This window comes from Gadus macrocephalus, chromosome 14 (genome assembly GCF_031168955.1).
Source record: "Gadus macrocephalus chromosome 14, ASM3116895v1".
NCBI classification, from domain to species: domain Eukaryota; kingdom Metazoa; phylum Chordata; class Actinopteri; order Gadiformes; family Gadidae; genus Gadus; species Gadus macrocephalus.
In genome coordinates this window covers 20,639,840-20,642,339 of record NC_082395.1, presented here as the reverse complement: position 1 = coordinate 20,642,339, position 2,500 = coordinate 20,639,840, and positions in this window count along the sequence as shown.

Here is a 2,500-nt window from a genome sequence, read left to right as displayed (position 1 = left end):
ATAACAACCCTACTGTAGCGTGTGGATGTACCTAAAAAGTGTCTTATGAACACAGGCCGGATAGGTTTTGGGCTGACCAAGAAGTAAAATTCCTCTTCAAATAACCACTAAATACCAGGTTTGGCCAAACCATCCAGCTAACAGAAGAAGATCTGGACAAGAGGTCACATTGACCTGCGGCAAATATCGACATGAGGTTACATAAGGTCTTTTTTAAACGTATTTGAATGCATTCTTTAAAATATATCCGATACATTTAAACGTTGCGTGTTTCATAGGATGGACCCATGGTGAGCATGTTCAGAGCTAAATCATCCAGCCCGGTGAGGCTGAGGTAAAGAGGATTTGAGGAGCACAGCTAGCCTCGAGCAACTCCCGGCGGGCTCACCAAGGCTGTAAAACGTCTGCATGGCATTGTAGCATGAGTTGTTTGGGAGACAACACCAGACTACCAGATGGCATATGTCATGTTCTCTCCTCTGCAGCCCAGCAGGCAGGACGGGGGGGGGGGGGGGGTACATTCTGAATTTTTTTTTGCATGTTTGCAAACCACCCACAGGGGTGGCTTATCAACTGTATGGAGATAACAAGACTGCAGAATGTGGTGGAAGAGGTGTGTGTGTGTGTGTGTGTGTGTGTGTGTGTGTGTGTGTGTGTGTGTGTGTGTGTGTGTGTGTGTGTGTGTGTGTGTGTGTGTGTGTGTGTGTGTGTGTGTGTGTGTGTGTGTGTGTGTGTGTGTGAGTGTGTGCGTGCTTCAATGAGTGCATGAGTGAGTGTGCGTATGGGTATATGCAAGTATGTGTGTGAGTGTGTGTATCTAAGCGTGTGTGTGAGTGTGTGAGTATGGGTGTCTTTGTGTGTGTGTGTGTGTGTGTGTGTGTGTGTGTGTGTGTGTGTGTGTGAGTGTGTGTCAGGGGATAGGTGTAGATGGAGGCGGTGCAGGAAGCAGAGGGGGGGGGTGAGCCGTTTGATGAGAAGGTCACGATATAAACCATGTCTCCTTGCATTAGGACTGCGCTCCGGCAATATGTGTGCAAATACCACCGCCAGTCGCCAATATTATGGGATATAACGAGATGGCTGGGAGATGGCTGGGAGACGTCCTTCGTCTCGTGGACACGGCCGGGCCCGTCCACCCGGTGAGGTCATCCATGGATCCTCCCAGCCTGACTTCACGCTCGCCTGGAACAAACTCGTCGTCTTATGCATATTCATACTGGTCAGTTCCGCATTGGTGGGTTTTTGTGTTGTTTCTACATGAAGCAGAATGAGGATTAAAGACATCATCCTCTCTCTCACTGGCTCGCTCTGTCTCCGTCTCTCTCTCTTTCTCTCTCTCTTTCTGTATCCGTCTGTCTCTGTCTCTGTCTCTCCGTCTCTCTCTCTCTCTCTCTCTCTCTCTCTCTCTCTCTCTCTCTCTCTCTCTCTCTCTCTCTCTCTCTCTCTCTCTCATATCTCTCTGTGTGTCTCTCTCTTACTGTCTCTCTAGCTCTCTCTCTCTCTCTCTCTCTCTCTCTCTCTCTCTCTCTCTCTCTCTCTCTCTCTCTCTCTCTCATATCTCTCTGTGTGTCTCTCTCTTACTGTCTCTCTAGCTCTCTCTCTCTCTCTCTCTCTCTCTCTCTCTCTCTCTCTCTCTCTCTCTCTCTCTCTCTCTCTCTCTCTCTCTCTCTCTCTCTCTCTCTATCTCTCTGTGTGTCTCTCTCTTACTGTCTCTCTTCTTCTCTCTCTGTCTCTCTTTCTGTCTCTTCCCTCTCTCTTTATTTCTCTCCAGAATACCAACACGCCCGCTGGTGTAGCTTCAATTCAATCCCTCAGGTGGAGCCGAGAGCTAAATTAACTGAAAACTAGCCTAGCACGAAATAGCGTCCGCAGTTCTCCTGGGAACCAAAGAGTGAGGCAGCAAAGATACTCATCTTCAAGAGACAGGGGGGGAGCTGGGAGCACATACTCCTGCTATTTCTACCCTGCTCCTTTTCATCCCCTTACCTTGGATCACTAGATAACTGTCAGGTTTGCAAAAAATTAAATAAAAATCTAAATAAAATACGGGGAAGAATTATTTTCAATATTATGAAGACTTTGAGGATCTCTCCATGATGTGATGATGCTGTACGACCACTGGTCCTGACTGGACCTCCATCTTCAGGGGATAGATTTACACCTTTCTCAGTTGCACTTGGCACTGGGCATGGAGGTATGTGTTGTAGCGAGGCAGTGCAGGCTTTGGGTCCGTCTCTCCGGGCAGGGGGGCTCATGGGAGTGCTGTCGGCTCCACTTAACTTTCATCCTAAGTCTGGGTAATTACAGCTGGATGCTGGGTGGGTGGGGCGAGCCAGGCCGGACCACTCTCACTTACAATCTCCCTCCAATTTCTCACTCCGAGAGTGCACCGTGAAACGGACACAGTCTGCACACGCCCTGCACAAACACACATGGACCGGCGCAGACAAAGAGAGAGGACAGCCTTGCATGCATGCCGGGCACACACTCACACAAGCAT